This window comes from Haemaphysalis longicornis, unplaced genomic scaffold, assembly GCF_048455015.1.
Source record: "Haemaphysalis longicornis isolate Haplotype H1 unplaced genomic scaffold, Haemaphysalis longicornis Haplotype H1 scaffold_7, whole genome shotgun sequence".
In the NCBI taxonomy this organism is placed as follows: Eukaryota; Metazoa; Arthropoda; class Arachnida; order Ixodida; family Ixodidae; genus Haemaphysalis; species Haemaphysalis longicornis.
In genome coordinates, this window is record NW_027526422.1 from 172,398,259 (window position 1) to 172,416,291 (window position 18,033).

Sequence of the window (18,033 nt, forward strand, 5' to 3'; positions counted from 1 at the left end):
GAGGCACATCAGTTATACGAACGACAAGTTGTGAGCAATGTTTAATAAATGATTTCGGCTGTCAACTTACACTGATCAATATGCAAGGCTGCGCTGAAGACCGGACCACTGGTGGTGGCGCGAGGGCTCACTTTGTTGTGGGGGCAGTGGACCCAAAATGATGGGTTTGTGCTGATGCACAGTGTGACTGAGTCATCTGCTTGCGCTGCATGCAGTGGTCGCCCACCGGCCTCCAATGCCCGTAGCATGGCCGAACTTCCAGCATCTTTAGTCTCGGGGGAGTCCGACGACCGCATTTTGGCTGACCTCCGGTGGCCGTACTTCGACAGCACACGGGTGGCTCTCGAATGGCTCGTGCCCTACGGCGCGAAGCTGGGCGTATGAACGTAAGTCGGTCGACTGGCCGACGGAGATTGGCCGTTGGATAGCCGTGGGAGTACGGCCGTATGCGGGCAAAAGGCCCACATTTGTACATGGGCCGAATACGTCTGCCTGAAAAAGGAGGGATTGAAAATCACTGGCCAATGTACAACGGCTTGAGTTAGGCCGAACATTACTGGGAGGATTCTCCGAAGCTCACCAACGCCGAACGCCATAAGCGACAAAATATAGTGACAATGCGCTTTTTACTGCAAAGCAGTATGTCTAACCCCCCACTTTTCATTCCGGTGTCACCGATTTACTCGGCGCCGCTCCGGGGCGCCGCTCCCGGGCTCCTCCTCGTCACCGCTGAAACCTCTCCCACAACTACTTTTCCCCTCGCCTCCACCGATGCCACTTTGGCGAGTTGCCCAGACGGCGGATAACGGCGGTGGTGCAGTTATCAGGTGATTCCGAAAAATAAACACAAGCACGGATTGGCGTAAAAAATGCACTGACAATCGATTACTATACTCACTAATATGAAATTTGCGCGCAGCGCGAGCTGTATTCTTCTCGTTCACGGCGCATTTGTGCTGCGTCTCAGGAAATGCTCGCGTGATCAGCGAACGCCCGGCGGCATGCGCTACTCTTCTGCAACTCGCAACGCGCCGCCGCCACTGGCCAGCATGTTGCAAATCGTGTTTGAACACCCCGCACAAATGACACGTGGTTCAAATTAGCAGCGCACAAAGGTGCAGCGAGCAAGTTGTTGCAAAGCGTGTTTGAACCTTCCGCGCCATAGTTGATTGATTGATTGTGGGGGTTTAACGCGCCGACGCAACGCAGGCGATGAGGCGCGCCGTAGTGGAGGGCTCCGGATTAATTTTGACCACCTGGGGATCTTTAACGTGCGCCGAAATCTCGTACACACGGGCGTTTTTGCTTTTCGCCTCCATCAGAAAAGCGGCCGCCGCGGCCGGGAATCGAACCCGCGACCTCGTGCTCAGCAGCGCAACGCCTTAGCCACTGAGCCACCGCGGCGGGTTCCGCGCCATAGTCACGCGGTTTGGATTAGCGGAGAATGGAACATGGTCTGGGGAAAGTGTCAGGCAAGGGCGCTCCTTGGTGGCGACGCAAGATACGTGTCAGGGAAAGGCAGTGAGAGAGATGACGCCGTAGCCGCACGTGTGGTATTCTACCTCACCTTTCGCTAGACGCTCATCTCCGTTGCCGTTCTTTCGTCGCTGCTGCATTCGTTCACTCAGTTAGGCAGACATAAACAGACGCCGCTCCCGCGATCCTCAGGTAATGGATGCCAAAGGGCTGCCCCCTAAAATAATTTGAACCGGCTCTCGCCGTTTGCGCTAAAATTACACTTCGCCAAATAGCTACGAATACCTCCCGGTGGAGGAGAAACTTGCCCAGTTGGAACAGCGGCGTAAGCCCATATTTCTTTTTCAGCTTGGAAGGCCTTCCGAGCGACATTTTCACCGGTGTCTTTTACGCTTAAGTATTTGCCATCACCGGTTGCCGGTTTATGGAGGTTGGAAAAAAGGGGGCGTGCACGCATACCAAGGCTTCATACAGCTGCCGATGAAATGCCGGTTGTGCTGGTGGAAGAATTAGATGTCAAAATTACACAACTCAATGCCCTTAGTCGGCTGTCCTGCTTAATCGAGTGGTTCGGGTTTCGGTTGATGTGTTACACAGACATCTTACAGAGACAGTAAGATGCCTACGAGGGGGAAGCGAAACGGACAGCCACATGTTTGAATGCGAGAATAGAGCTGAAAAGCTTGCAGGTTTTATATCGTCATGGAACGGATGCATGCTGTTTGTTTGGAGGAAGAAGACCAACAATTGAAGGCTTGGCCTGAACACAAGCGCTAATGGGCGCAAAAACGGCACAAAGCTGCTGGCGCAGCCGTTAACGCCTCAAGTTCAGCTCGTCCAGTAGCGGCGAATCCCTCCCAGATGAACAGCCACTCGCCAGCTGGGAACGCCGGCGTGAGCCAACATCACTACTTCAGAGGGCTTTCAAGGGATACTTTCGACCGCGTGTGTTTCTTCTAAGCACGCGCACATGACCGGTTGCCGGTTTATGAATCCGCACGGTTGTAGTGGAGAATAGTGGGAGGAGGAACGAGGGGCGTGCACGAGCAGATATAGGTTTCATGCCTGTAATTATGAATGGCACGTCCGTTGTGCTGGTGCGAGGTTTAAACGCGAACGTTAAACAGCCTGATGGGACCTGTCCAGAGTCATTTGGGTAGAGTGGATTGGGCTTGTGTGTTACACAAACATTAAGATGCTTACGACGAGGGAGGGACACAGGCAGCTGGATATTTGTCTGCAACGACAAAGCTTAGGTCTTTCAGAGGTTCATTCAGCTAATTGATTGATTGATTGATTGTTGGGGTTAACGCGCCGACGCAACGCAGGCGATGAGGCGCGCCGTAGTGGAGGGCTCCGGATTAATTTTGACCACCTGGGGATCTTTAACGTGCGCCGAAATCTCGTACACACGGGCGTTTTTGCTTTTCGCCTCCATCAGAAAAGCGACCGCCGCGGCCTGGAATCGAACCCGCGACCTCGTGCTCAGCAGCGCAACGCCTTAGCCACTGAGCCACCGCGGCGGGTCATTCAGCTAATTGGCTGGGAAATATCTTCCATCGTAAATTACGATAAACGCGTTTTGTTTCGTGCACTCCGTGACGGCGTCCAGCTTTGCAGGTCATCCTTCTTCGCAAAGTGGAAGGGCAGTAATTTTTATGCTATCATTTACATTTTACAACCCCAAGAAGATAATGACTATGGTGAGGCAGCTAAAGATCAGCAGTACTCTGCAAAAATCAACACCATGACAATCTTTTCAACATTTTCTAAATTGTAATGCCTCCAGAGCGCAGTCAACCAACATATCCACTACTTAGATTAGGGGGTCAAAGTACAGTCTTAGTGAGAATTTTGTACGCCACGGTCTCTGTGGCCAAAACAATTTTGACCGACCTTAGCTCAGCCAAAAATACTGCCGCAGGACCATCAGATAACTTCAAACCTTTCTCAAACGATATTGATTGGCGCCTTTAGACCGCTCTAATTACGTCATTGCAGCAGTGTAGCGGCTATTACCCGGCTTTCCACAAAGAACGCATTATATAGCAAAAAAAGCCACCCAAAACAAACAGAATTGGAAGGGGTATCTGCTGCGACGATCAATCCATGCAGCGCCGCTGCATGGTGACAAAATATATAGCTTTAGCATTGCTTCCATACGCAAAATAAACTGTGAAAACGTTTCTCGGAAGTGTTGCACAGAACCCTTACTTCGCGTCGGGAAACATTGTGAAAGTTACACTTATCCCGAGCGCGGAGCGAACCTCTGTGATTTGCTCGCCACAGAAAACCCGCCTTCCGTTACTGCTTTCCTTCTGTTGATTTTTCTCTAAAGTGTATATCGAAAGCGTTTATTTCCGCAACTGAAATAAACCCGGCCTGCATTGCTGTACTGACTTAATTTGAGAACTGGAAGAACGCCAGGTCCGGGAACAAGAAAACATTTTCCGATCAGGTTTCTAAGTTAACTGATGGGCATTAAGCAATAATTTTTGGCTGATCTACTTCGTGACCCAATATTCTGAGCATGGGATGCGTTTGTTGACTACGTACTGAAAGCATTTAGGATTTAGTCTAGAAAAAAGGTAAGTTTTGCAGGGCCCTTTTAATGTACCTCACTGGAATCCGTCACAGCAAAAGGAACGGAAACAATTTGTGCAAAGAGAGCAGTATATTACCAATAAATACAAATTGTGGCTGCTCGCCGTACAGACATAAAGGGTCGCTCCAATCCCCCCGCATCAGTTTTTTCCCCTGAATAGGACGTCAGGCACACTGCCACGAGGCTATTAAAGGGCTACTATCATCGCCGCAGCGACCAGCGCCGTTCATATTCACCTGTATCTACCATTACGTGGTAAGTTTGCAACAGGGTACGCAACCTTCAAAATGCATTTATTTGGGTGCAGCAAGCGTCAGTTTCACTGTTCGCTAGCAAGGGATCTTCGCAAGAATACGTAACATTCTGGAAACCGAGACGTTAAAGCTCCTTCGCGCCAGTGTTGCTCATCATGACTTTCATCTCTGAATAAGCCACTAGAGTAACTGCCTAAAGTAAATTTGAACATTCCGCCACGATTTTACACGAAAAGGATAAATGATCTATTGGCGTCAATCACTGCTCCTCACTGTTTTGAAGAACGGGTGCCACAACATTATCATATATCCCGGATTGGCAGTGGTTCCTGACTTCAAGAGGAGACAAGGAATGACATTACAGAGGAGCCACATGACCACCTTTGGGTGCTGGTCCAGATGACAATCTAAGCCGCATGTTCTTGGTAAATTGCGTATATTGGTGCGAAAGAATTACGGGTTGGACCCGCTTGCTTTCGCATTCGCAACTTTGAAGGAGTGCTTAGGCGCCCTTGGAGTTTTTTCCGTTCAAGTCTCCCTGCGAGAGTAAAGTGCACGGCGCACCCAAGAAACTTGGCACGATCGGTACCATAAACAATGCGACGTTTCGAAAGCCTGCAAATATACTGCACAGGGCACCCAAAAAACATTGTTTTTTGGTTGCCCATAAAACAATGTTTTTTGGTTGCACAAACAAGTACACATAGGCCACTTTTAGTAGCAGGCGCCTTGTTACCCATTAGTGTATCGCAGATGATGCACAAAGTAAACGCTTCAGGGTTGACTACTTCTCTGAAGAAACCATTCACAACAGTGGGCGGCAGGAGAGGTGCATCCGTATATGTATTCGCAATTACGCATAAATACAGCACGCAAACTCATCCCCAAAAGTTTTTTTGCTACTGTTACCAGCCAGTGAACACATCCTTTATTATAAACATGAGAAACCGCGGTAATCATCCATTCTGCTGGGTAAAAAGCAAGAATATATAGGAGAGGAAACGCCCATTGCGGCCGGCGCGATAGAGCGACCAGATAATGTCACAATGATAACTAGGGCGACCTACGGAGCTACGCAGCTGCGGCGGCGAACAATTTTACAGCGGCACCTGGTTGAATGTATTAAAAGCAATACTATTGTTTGCAGCGTTCGCCGCAAGCTCGAGCTGCTGCGCGACGCGGGCACGGGACGCGCGTTTACCACGTACGTAGCGGGCGCGCGCGCGTTCGTGTCATCGTCCCGCAACGGCGGTGGTGCTGGCACTTGGTCTCTTTTGTTTTTTGCCTGCTCAAAGCAGCTTTGAGCATCGCCAAGCTGCTCCGTATTTTATTTGCAGGAGCAGCGCCGCGTTGGCTCCGCCCACCACTACCGGAGCTGCTGAATCGCTGAATCGTATTTCATTTGCACCAGGGAGCAGCTCAGGGCGGCCGCAAACTGTTCTCGCGGCTGAGGAGGTGCACATAGCAGACGACAGAAAGGCGAGCAGACGACACATGTAAAGGCCACTCCGGGTCTCGTTGGCGCTTTCGCTTGTTCAGGCGTCAGTTGATCATCTGCTCAGTGCGATAATGGCGGGATTGTCTGCGGTTCCATCGCATTTCGCGCGATTACAATTGACGTTAAGACGCCGGTGTGTCCGCGGTCCTTTGACGAAGGCGGCGTACCGGTGTTAAACAAAGTGCACTAGGTTTGCGCGTCTGCCGGTACGTGTATACAATGGCAACGTTTGAACAATGTCATTAGCAAATGCGATGCGATTTTGCAACGGTTTGCATCCCGTATTTCAAATTTGTCCTCACGGTACGCCATCGTTTCGTCGCAGTCACCATAGGAGTCTAGTATATCCAACATATATCGGCTGTGTGAGGTGAACAGTTCATTTCGACACGCCAGTGCAGACCTCACAAAATGCGCTCAGCCGCAAACGGAATATGCATAAAAACAGCGTCACGTACACGCCGAAACGGCGCGTTTGGTTGCGTCGACAACGCTTAGTTACGCAACTGAGAAATTTTGTAGTTACTTTGACAGCCGTTTTAAAAAAAAAATCTATTCGTTGTAATAATTTGTGACCAAATAATAACTATCAGGGTTATAACTTTGCGTTGTTGAGCGCCTGCCTGCACGAAGTGCCAACACGAGCAGACGACAAATCGTCTGCTCGTCTGCAGTGCGCCTGCCGCGGCGGATCGCTGGCCGCAGGGCAGCTTTGAGCTGCTGCTTCAGGTGACCGCTACGTACCTAAGAGCTGTTTCGTAGCTGCTCCAAGCAGCTTTGAGCTGCTTCAAGACAGGCAAAAAAAAGAGACCTACTTTTCAGTGCACTGTCGCATAACCAATAAATTGGCCGGTGCACTCAACTCGCTTCGAGCGCATCGCAAAAGGCCGTGCCGCCACTCGCAGGAGCCCCGAAAAGTAGGAGCATAAACCAGCCTGGAATCGGAGCAGACGAAACGCGCCTGCAGTCTTACGCCTCAAATGTAACGGCTAGTTTTGTGCAAAAGTGATCTCTCTTTTCGCCGTGTTTTCCGAATTCCGTTGACCGGCTGCAAGGACTATGACCGTCGCCAAGGTGTAGAAAAATGGGGCGCAGGTGCTTCGTAAAAAACTGTAAGAGTGGGCACAAGGGGTGCAAAGAGACGGTGAGCACCTTCAAGGCACCCGATGACCCGCAACAATTGGAGGCATGGGCCATGGCCATTGGAGGCGACCAGAAGCTGACATCCAAGCACTACATCTGCGAGAAGCACTTCGCCAGTGACATGATAAAGCGGGACAAGTACTATGGTGAGCTAGGAGGCGAAGTACTGCTAGACCACCCGAAAAGACCGAAGCTACTTCCTGGGGCTGTTCCGTGCAGGCTTCTTTTTTGTCCACCTTCACCGAAAAAGAAACGGCCTCCTCAGGAACCGTCAGCAGGTGACTCTCAACGGAACACCAAGAGAACGAAGACAAGTATGCACGACCAGCCAAGAACATCTGCTTCAGGAAGCACCAGCACTGGCAGCAGTGGTCTGCAAGAGGACGCCAATTATCCTCCTGCCTACAGCGGGGCTTGCGCGACGTCCGAACATCCTGCATTAGGCGGAAACCGCACCGATGCGTATTCAGGCGATGAGTCTCGCGCGGATGCCAGCAACACTAGCCCTGACGGGCCACTCGACTCTGAAGAAAAAGAATGCAGCAGTCGAGTGCCCGCTTGGATTGACGGGCAGCCACCTGAGCAATGCTTGTCGCTGCGTCAATATATGAAGGAGGGGGCCGTCACATTGCCTAGTTCAGCATGGAATCGGCATGAAATCAGCATGGAAGGCATCGAAAGTGTTTGTTTCGCAGAACTGAGAAAGCCGTTGCCAGCATCACCAGCTTTTGTGTTTAAAAGCTTAGAGTTAGCAGTGCATGCAGGACAGCTGAAGGTGAGCCGATACATTTTAGAACGCGAAGTTGGCAGCAAGATCTACCCGTTGCACTCCCACATCTCTGAGCAGCCAGACATAACAGGGATGCTTGCCGCTTTCCATGAATGTGTTGTATGCAGCGGTGGACCAGAAGGGAACAAGTTTCCTGGCATACAATTAGAATGCGCTGCAGTTGACAGGTTGGGAGTTTGGAGGCACAGAAATTGTTCCTTGCTTCTTGGTGCTTCTGAAATCCAATGCCAATCATGCAAATCTTTGGACAACACTCTGCGTGTTCACAAGGCGCGAAAAGAAAAGCGCGTCAAGCCAGCACGAATACGCGTAATGGCAAGTTCTTCGAAAAAAGCGAAATTTGAGGCTTTGCGAAAGCAGCGCATTGCTTGCTATCGCTCAAAGCAGAGGTTGCAAAAAAGAAAGGATGCATTGACTAGTGAGCTACGCAAATGCAAAGAGCGATTGAATGACCTCAAAGATAGCGACCTAGAAGACTTGGCGAAGAAAGCGGAGCTGCCGGAAGCGCAAATCGTGCTTTTGACGGAATGCGTAGCGGCGGCGAAGGCAACGTCAAAACAGGCCAGGCGCTATACAGACAACTGGCTGCTACTGTGTCTTCTTTTGCAGATTCGTTCGCCGGCCGCCTACCGATTTCTTCGGGACAGTCACATACTACCCTTGCCGTGTGTGAAGACCGTGAGAAAGTACATTTCTACCGTAGGGATGAAGTGTGGTTTTGATCCCGAGTTTTTTTCAGCCCTAAAAAAGAAGCTCGAAGCAAGATCCGAGTTCCAAAAGCACGGCATGCTTCTCTTCGACGAGATTCAAGTACGAGAAAGAAAATGTGTTGAGTCGAGAACGCTGACCTACATTGGGCTCGTCGATAACGGTAATGGTAATGGCGAAACATCTGCCTTGGCCAACCACGCCCTCGTGTTTATGTTTTGCCCCTTCGGAGAAAACTACGCCCAACCAATTGGAGTATTCGCATCAAGAGGGGCCACAAAAGGAACGGTGCTCAGCCAGTTGGTGCTGCAGGCTATTGTCATGTTAGAAGGGGCAGGAGCGATCGTTGACGGCATCGTTTGCGATGGAGCAAGTACCAACAGGAAGATGTGGACCTGTCTTGGTGTCAGCGGTAAACTTGGCGCAACGAAGCACTTCTTTGAACACCCGATGTCTGAAGACAGAAAGGTGTACGTGTTCTCCGATGTACCGCACCTCTTTAAGTGCATCAGGAATAGACTACTGAGACAGCGCCTGCTCAAAGTAAAAGGGGAGTGGGTGAAATGGTGGTTTTACGTTGCGGTCTACAAAGAAGACCTGAAGAATGCAGGTGGCTTGAAGGTCTGCCCCAAAATAACAAACCGGCATGTAAACCCCTCAAACATGGACCTAATGCGAGTCAAACTTGCAACTCAAGTGTTCAGCCGGTCTATGGCTTCGGCAGTCAAGTACTATACACAGCGCAACGTGTTCAATGGGGCGGAGGCTGCTGGCACCATCGCGTTTACTGAACGCATGAATGACCTATTTGACGCAATGAACAGGCGACATCCTAGTGAGGCTGTGCGCAAAGGAAGCAAGGATATTTCTGTAATGATTGAATCCCTTCAGTGGCTTGATGAATGGGAACGGGAACTGTTGTCTGGAGATATCATCAAGGACATGTTTCTTACTCCATCAACCGCCGAAGGCCTTAGGGTAACAATCTTGTCTACATTGGATCTGACAGAACGCCTGCTGACAGAATGTGGGTTCAAATATGTCCCTACTGCAAAATTTAATCAGGATCCCGTCGAACGATTTTTTGGGAAATCCCGCCAAGCAGGAGGTGACAACGACCACCCTGATATGCCGACGTTTCTTCAACTGTACAGGATGCTCGCCGTGTACGGCCTCCTAGAGCCGCCTAAATTCGGGAACTGCGAAGCACGACTAGAGAGGCCACTGTTGGATTTAGCTGCCTTTAGAGCCACATTCAGTAGCAAGAAATCTGACGAGACGATTTTGAACCAGCTTAAAGCAAAGCTAGATGGCCTGATCGACACAGAAGAATGGGATTGCGACGACGTCATAGCAGAGGAGTGTGACAGCAGCGAAGTGGTTGACGCCATCTTGTACTATGTAACCGGATTTGTAAGTCGCAAAATGGCAAACCTGCTGCCGTGCACAAAGTGCAGGCAGTCACTTTCTGTGGCAACTTCGACAAGGCAGGAGGCGTCCCTTACACTCTCCAAGACGCGAGGAGGCCTTACGCACCCCAACACGCGCCTTTACGGGATGCTTCGCTGCGCCGAAGGATATTTTTCCGCAAACAGAAATGACTGCGACATCTTTTGGTCGACAATTGACCACGTTGTGGACAATTTTCCTCTCACCTTCCCATGCGATGAGCACAAGAATGAGGCTATAGCCAAGATATTGAGGTATTACGTCGCTATGCGCATGAGACAACACTGCCTCAATGAAGCCAGGAACTCTGCGAAGCCGTCACACGAACAAAAGAAACAATCAAGGCTCTGCACGAAATGAGTGTTCCCTGTGCACGCTCTTATCTCTCTGGTCGTACTTGTTTATGATTCTGTTACAAATTTGTTTCATTCAGAGCATGTAGGTTTAGGTGACGAGCGGTGGAATGTTTCTACAAACAACGCTTGCTTATATTCTTTATGCAAATATTTATTTCCCCACACTTATGGGGGTTCAACGTCCTAAATAAAAAAAAAAATTCAGCGCACAGAAGCAGATGTGTTAAGTTCGGTGCCGTGGTGAAGTTCAATAAATTCATTTTTTATAGAAACACTGTTGCACTGTGTCCTTTTTAAAAGGATTTTTTTTTTTTTTTACGCCAACATGTGGGGCTATTCACTTCCTAAAGCACCCTGAGCCTGACAACGCTCACCGTATTCCTGACGTATGTCCCGCCCATTAATTAACACAGTACACAGACAACTCTGTCCACAGCCATTAAACTACAAACGTTCGATGGGCTTCTAGTAATGTATAACGTTAGCCGCGGTCGGAACACCATTGACAAAAAATTAAACACCACCCAGCGGTCCAAAATTATATAAAAAGACTGCACTGCCCAATAACTCGTGAGCACGGCTGCGGCGCTTTGCCTATTTTTAGCTTGTTTTCCCTTCGACCAGTAATCTACGTTTACGCCCTTACAGTTACTGAAAGTGTAACATCATCAATTGTGGGATTTTGCACGATATAGGTTGTTACGTAGTCGGTGGTTTCACGATTTTTTTTGCGTTTACAGGTTTGTATTTCGGGCTTGCTGCTCGCGCAAGATTGCTTACGCATTAAAAGAAAATGCCCCTGTTATTCGCTCGTACCGGCCGGTTTAAATTTGACAGAAAATTAATCGCGAAGGCGGGTTCTTCAGCCAACGAAAGAGCAGAAGAGCGCAGTGGGCCTGTTCGATTGTTCTGGCAGCCCGCGGGCTGCCAGAAGCTAGCCGGCGGATAGGAAGTTGCGTAATAATTACGTTGTTCAAGCGCCTCGGGATACACCGGAAGCCGGGACCGAGAAATCCCAGCTGCGACAAGCGCTGCGGAGCAACTTTTTTTTTTCGGTCATCTGCTACAGTTTCAGTGGCAAAATGGCGTACGACGCAAGAAGTGCGCTCCCTGCTCTTCACGACGCGTTCTTTGCGGACCGCCGTCATCTTGAAGATGAAGAGTGCGATTGCGAACCAACGTTTTTAATGTGTGCGTCGTCCTCATCGCGATGGTGCAGTGGGAAGAACGGCACCGCGTACGTCTCTACGTGGAGAACGTTGTGCCGACCTACCTGGAGTTCGAGTTCAGGAGACTGTTTCGCCTGTCGCGGCGTGCAGTGGCAGCCCTAGTCGCCGAATTTCACCACTCCGAATTCTACCCTGAAGGACTGCGAGGACGCCCCAAAATGCCTGACCAGACAACAGTTTTCATTTGCCTGTCGTACATCGGTACACAGCGTACCATGTGCATGATCGCGAATTCGACGTGAGCGAGTCATCTGTTCACGCCGCAGTCTACCGAGTAAACGGATTTGTTTATTTCTATCAGCGGATGGGAAATCTGGCCCGACTGAACATAACGAAAGCTCAACAAGCGGGCGTTCCACACTCTCGTTTATGTCGAGGAAGCGTAGGACTGCCGGACATGATCGGCGCGATTTATGACTGCGTATTCGTACACCCTCGGAGTACGAAGGGAGTTACAATCGCAAGAAGTTTCACTCCATCGTACTCCAAGGGATCTACAATGCGGACATGGCGTTCATCGACGTGTTTGCCGGCTTTCCTGGCAGCGCCCACGACGCCAGAGTGCTGCGCGGGAGAGCACTTTTTTTCTTTCCGGAAGAATAAACGAAAACTTTCATTCATGACACACGGACAACCAATGTACTCGCTTAGAACCCCTTACATGAAGTAATAAACACAGACATGCTTTTATCTAGAATTGCTACGCCGTCCTCACCCACGAGCTGAAATAGGCATTCCATGCCTGCCAGAAGACGAACCGCAAATGACCGTTTAGGCGCGCATCATATGTCACCTCACTTCCCGTTAAAAAAAAAACGGCTGTTTTAATGCGAAAAATTAATTGAAATGTGCGCAAAAGTGATTTTTCAGATTAAATAAATAAACTCCAAACCATCAAATCAGAAAGAACGAAAAATATTCCCGATTTTATTTTCAGACTAGCCGTGCGGCTCTCCTTTTGTCGTCTGCTAGCAGCGTCGTCTGCTATCTGCCAGATCAGTGCCCGCTCGCCGCCAGACCACGAACGCCCGGGCGGTTCTGGCAGCTTGCGGGTTGCCAGAAGCAGCCGACCCAGAAAAATCGAAGACGTTCTGGCGCCGCCCGAAGTGACATTTTGGGCTGCCCGAGAAAAGCGAATGACCGGCTCTCGCCTCTGGCAGCCCACGGGCAGCCCCGGCAGCCAGAAGTGGAAAATCAAATAGGCCCACTCTCGCTTCGGCCACGGAATGTTTCGGCGGCCGGGCGAAATGCCGACGCTATGCCCGCGTCCGCGTTGGACTGGGCGAGCGCGAACAGAACGCGCGCCGGCCGTGGCGATGACCACGCAGTTCCTTCGCTTGCCGCCAGATGCCGGAAGCTTGACGATCGCCAAGTGTTTGTGACGTTACCGCGTTGCCCCAGGAAGCTCCGTTTCCCCTCCTATTTTATTCTTGCTCCGTGGTAAAAAGCCATCGCTACTGTGGGGGAGAGCTATCAACATCCGGCCGCTGATGAGGAGAGGCCATTACGGAAAAGAGCACTAGCAGTGATATGCTAAGCGCCTAAGACAGTCTGCTAAGACAGTCTCTCTTAAAAGGACACTGAAGTGATTTGTAAACATTGCGGGATTACTAGCGCAAATTGTAGTTCGGAGTCCGTAGGCATTGTTTCGACCACTCTGGCCGCGTTTACGCGAATTTATTTAGTAGAAAAATCAATTCGAAAATGCTGTCCTCCTCTCTTTACGCTCGCCCATTTTCTGTGGCGTTTTCGTGTGACGTCAGCAGGAGATGAGCTGGAAAATGGCTGCGCTACTGCACGGTTCGCCGACCAGCCGACCTACCGATCGAGTCAGTCGGCCCAGCGTTTCGTCCGCCGGCCGCCGACGGGTCGTCGCTATTCGCTCGCTCAATTGAAACTAAGCCACAACACCTTTGTGAATGAAAGAATGTGCCTTTCCTTACTTTGTTAGTTTGTACACTGTGTCAAATTCAGAGTCCGGATCGCTCCACACAAGCGCTGCACAAGTGCACATGCGACGCTTCGCTGACTTTACGCTAGTAGGAAAATCTAAGGCCAATTGAAGGCGGGAGAAGAGTCAGCGAAGTCAATATAGGTACTAAGAAAATAAAATCACCTGAAACTTTTACCGTACAGCGCAAAACTAGGGAGCAGGAAGCACTTTTTTTGCGCTGGGTAAACAAGCACAGCGGTCAGCAGCACGACCGCACATCTGCGAACGCTTTTCCGTCAAAGAAATGCAATTGCTAGACGTGAGATATTGTGGAAGTTTGGGGGACACTTACTGCAGGAGTGATATACAACAAATAGTCACATAAAGTACTTAAAATGCTTAAAATAAATAAAAGTGTAAACTGGTCATACATTATAAACCTTATATATCCAAACCGGCCGGCGCCGGCTCGTAGCCTAGCGGTCTGAGGCGCTGGAATTTGTTTTGAAAGTCGCAAGTTCGAATCCCCGAGGGTGTATGTATTTTTTTTTTGTAAGTTGATTTTTTCGTATGCGGCCGATGTTTTCTGAACTGACTTCACCATTTTTGGGCCGTAACGTTCACTGCTCCACGAGTGAGATCGCAGAACGCGCGCATACTGACAATGACGCGCTAGCGAGTTCTCGTTGGCGTGCTGTTGCCACAAGCACCGACTGCTTGCGGGCAGTGGGCCCAGGCCTGAATCAGCACACCCTTGGCCTGGTGCGAACTAGCTTTTTACGAACAGACATGAGTGGGGCAAGCTTCGAATATGCGGGAAAAGGGCATGGCATTTGAGAGTCTGCGGTGACGCGGAGGGCGTTCATCTACTGCGTAGGCCTCGTCTAGTGATTTCTACGATTCCAAGCCGCCCTGGGAGGTTTATCTTAGACATTTCACAGCCGACAACATGGCAGAAGCGCGGTACGGCGATAATTGAGAAATCGTGAATGCCCATCCAACAAGATGTCAAGCATGTTGTTTTACAGAACCGAAACCGAAACCGAAACTTTTGATTACTAACCTTGGGCATTGTCCAATCACGGTGCCCTGACGTCACAGCCTTTAGTTGGTGCGGCCGCCGCAAACCGCGCATTGTAGTTTTTCTTCTTTCGCGCTTTGTAAAATAATTACCGATTTATCAACCGGATAAACGATGGATAGTGTGTTAATTTGAGCCAGTCTACACAGTGCAAGCAAAAACGGGAGCTTGACAAATTCACTTCAGTGTCCCTTTAAAACGGGGGGGGGGGTGTATTCCACCCCCTACCCCAGTTGTTTGCCGACAGGAGCGAGGATAGAGAAAAAGCCAAACCATCTGTAGATCCATATGCCGTAGGAGAAGTAAACATGGCTGTGACGGCATTTTTTAACTACGCCATATTGCTTGACCTAGTTAAATACTGTAAGTTATGTTAAGTGTTTACGGGTCGCAGTGATGAACTGATCACATACACTGCTTCAGAATACAAGGTCTTCGTGCTATTAGGGGCCAGGGGGCGGTTTTTATTCGAACTGAAAAACAAACACGGCCTGTGTGGAAGTGTCGGTGTAGTGTCCAGATGGTCAAAACAACTGTGTAGCACTCACTTACAAAGCGCAAAGCACGGCGTTGCTTTGGCGTGGAATCCGCCAACGTACGATTTAAACCATAAATGTGAGCTTTGGAAGAAGAAATACCGAATTGACATTTACACAAAATTTTGTGTACAATTTAAATTAAATTTGCCCTTTGGAAGAAGAAATACGCAATTTAATTTTGCCAGAAATGTTGTCTACGTAACGCATATTTTATTACACTCGTGTTGTATCATACCACAATGTTTTGGAAGTGCATTAGGGTTCAACGATAATTACTGTGTAGTCTGTTTGGTCGCTTCGGTGTTTTTATCATAAATTTTCTCAAGGCAACGACACGCGCTAGGTTCAATGCACCACAGTGGCCTAAGTAGCCATGAATCAGCGTAAACCTGTCGGCTGTCCCTTAGCCCAGATTGTAATTTTCTTCACAACCCAACCACAAAAGGCGACACTGAGGTCAGATGCCAGGCGACCTAAAAAACCACTTGTCAACGGCTGATCTGGGTTATCTACACAGAGATATTGTATCAGGGTAAACCATCTGGTTATTAAGAACTGCGGAAACGACTGACGCCTACAACGAGGCCAAAGCGGTCGTAATGTTGTCCGCGGAGAAAACACACCCAAGGTTTCCCACGCTCTTATCTTTACCCCTGCCCTATACGTCTTTCTTGCAGTTGGTATTTTTTACAGTATACCCACAGAAGCACTCGACCTTTTGTGTAGAAGCGTTGCGTTAAAATGGCACGGAACGCAAGGTAAGCTTGAAGACCGCGCTGTCGAAAGAAAGAAAGAAAGAAAAACACGCGCCCAGAGTGGGGTCCCCACTCTGGGCGCGTGTTTTTCTTTCTTTCTTTCTTCTGTATATTTAAAAAAAATGTTTACTTCATTAACCGTAGTGAAAAAAGAAAAGAGCCTAACCACACCCCCACTCTGGGCGCGTGTTTTTCTTTCTTTCTTTCTTCTGTATATTTAAAAAAAATGTTTACTTCATTAACCGTAGTGAAAAAAGAAATGAGCCTAACCACACCCCTATGCCTCCTTTGGCGTTGTAGACTGCTGACCTATCTTTCTGTATTTCCTCAACGAGCCCCTCATTTCCTTACTATATTATCCTGCGAAAGCCTAGCGAGGGTCTCTGTTGTGGCAGCCTTGATGCCTAGGTAGCATAAGAGGGTTTCCCGCCAGTTACCCGCTCATGACAGGCTGTAGACGTTTGAGTCACGCCCCGGGGGTTGAAAAGAAGGTCCCCTTCTCCCCGTGTAGTCAGAGTGGCGCTGGCTACCACCCTCAAGCGTCAGATACAATTCTAGTAAATATAAATAGCCCAGAAAGTGAAGGAGAACACAGTCGCCCAGATAGCCGAATTGGTAAGGCATTCGACATGTAATCGAAAGGCGTGGGTTCGGTCCCCACTCTGGGCGCGTGTTTTTCTTTCTTTCTTTCTTCTGTATATTTAAAAAAAATGTTTACTTCGTTAACCGTAGTGAAAAAAGAAAAGAGCCTAACCACACCCCTATGCCTCCTTTGGCGTTGTAGACTGCTGACCTATCTTTCTGTATTTCCTCAACGAGCCCCTCATTTCCTTACTATATATATATATATATATATATATATATATATATGTATATATATATAGAAAGAAATGCCGGCAGTCTACAACGCCAAAGGCGGCAGAGGGGAATGATTAGACTATTTTTTACCGTTAGTGCCGTTACATTTTTTTTTATTAATTAATTACGTGAGAAAGAAAGAAAGAAAAACACGCGCCCAGAGTGGGGACCGAACCCACGCCTTTCGATTATATCTCGAATGCCTTACCAATTCGGCTATCTGGGCGACTGTGTTCTCCTTCACATTCTGGGGTATTTATATTTCCTACAACTGTATCTGACGCTTGAGGGTGGTAGCCAGCGCCACTCAGACTACACGGGGAGGAGGGGACCTTCTTTTCAACCCCCGGGGCGTGACGCGAACGTCTACAGCCTGTCATAAGCGGGTAACGGGCGGGAAACCCTCTTATGCTACCTTGGAATCAAGGCTGCCAGAACCGATGCCCTCGCTAAGCTTTCGCACTATAAACTGGTTGGGAAATGAGGGGCTCGTTAGGAAATACAGAAAGAAATGCCGGCAGTCTACAACGCCAAAGGCGGCATAGGGGAATGATTCGACTATTTTTTACCGTGAGTGACGTTACATATTTTTTTATTATTAATTACGTGAGAACGAAAGAAAGAAAAACACGCGCCCAGAGTGGGGACCGAACCCACGCCTTTCGATTAGATCTCGAATGCCTTACCAATTCGGCTATCTGGACGACTGTGTTCTCCTTCACATTCTGGGGTATTTATATTTACTACAACTGTATCTGACGCTTGAGGGTGGTAGCGAGCGCCACTCAGACTACACGGGGAGGAGGGGACCTTCTTTTCAACGCCCGGGGCGTGACGCGAACGTCTACAGCCTGTCATAAGCGGGTAACTGGCGGGAAACCCTCTTATGCTACCTTGGCATCAAGGCTGCCAGAACCGATGCCCTCGCTAAGCTTTCGCACTATAAACGGGTTGTTAGGAAATGAGGGGCTCGTTAGGAAATACAGAAAGAAATGCCGGCAGTCTACAACGCCAAAGGCGGCATAGGGGAATGATTAGACTATTTTTTACCGTTAGTGACGTTACATATTTTTTTTATTATTAATTACGTGAGAAAGAAAGAAAGAAAAACACGCGCCCAGAGTGGGGACCGAACCCACGCCTTTCGATTAGATCTCGAATGCCTTACCAATTCGGCTATCTGGGCGACTGTGTTCTCCTTCACATTCTGGGGTATATTTATTTACTACAACTGTATCTCACGCTTGAGGGTGGTAGCCAGCGCCACTCAGACTACTCGGGGAGGAGGGGACCTTCTTTTCAAACCCGGGGCGTGACGCGAACGTCTACAGCCTGTCATAAGCGGGTAACTGGCGGGAA

The 18,033-nt window shown here is 49.2% G+C and overlaps 1 non-coding gene across 1 annotated transcript; it reads right to left on the reverse strand.

Annotated features, from left to right (window-relative positions):
• Nucleotides 1–16,828: 16,828 nt before the first annotated feature.
• Nucleotides 16,829–16,900, reverse strand: Trnai-uau (transfer RNA isoleucine (anticodon UAU)). The gene has a single exon. It is a non-coding gene; the product is annotated as a tRNA-Ile (tRNA).
• Nucleotides 16,901–18,033: the final 1,133 nt, after the last annotated feature.